At 40.5% G+C, this 496-nt stretch overlaps 1 protein-coding gene across 5 annotated transcripts in view; it reads left to right on the forward strand.

The window, feature by feature from the left end:
• The window catches only part of SESTD1 (SEC14 and spectrin domains 1), a 144,449-nt gene that overhangs the window by 125,998 nt on the left and 17,955 nt on the right, over positions 1 to 496 (forward strand). The gene's annotated exons all lie outside the window — the stretch shown is intronic.

Raw genomic sequence — 496 nt, forward strand, 5'->3', positions numbered from 1 at the left:
AGGAATCCCTTAGAAAAAATGGAGTAGCCATCATGGTCAACAAAAGAATCCGAAATGCAGTACTTGGATGCAATCTCAAAAATGACAGAATGATCTCTCTTCGTTTCCAAGGCAAATATCACAGTAATCCAAGTCTATGCCCCAACCAGTAACACTGAAGAAGCTGAAGTTGAATGGTTCTATGAAGACCTACAAGACCTTTTAGAACTAACATCCAAAAAAGGATGTCCTTTTCATTATAGAGCACTGGAATGCAAAAATAGGAAGTCAAGAAACACCTGGAGTAACAGGCAAATTTGGTCTTGGGATACAGAATGAAGCAGGGCAAAGGCTAATAGAGTTTTGCCAAGAGAATGCACTGGTCATAGCAAACACCCTCTTCCAACAACACGAGAGAAGACTCTACACATGGACATCACCAGATGGTCAACACAAAAATCAGATTGATTACTTCTTTGCAGCCAAAGATGGAGACGCTCCATACAGTCAGCAAAAA

The sequence above is a fragment of the Bison bison genome, unplaced genomic scaffold, assembly GCF_000754665.1.
Source record: "Bison bison bison isolate TAMUID 2011002044 unplaced genomic scaffold, Bison_UMD1.0 scf7180017864460, whole genome shotgun sequence".
In the NCBI taxonomy this organism is placed as follows: Eukaryota; Metazoa; Chordata; class Mammalia; order Artiodactyla; family Bovidae; genus Bison; species Bison bison.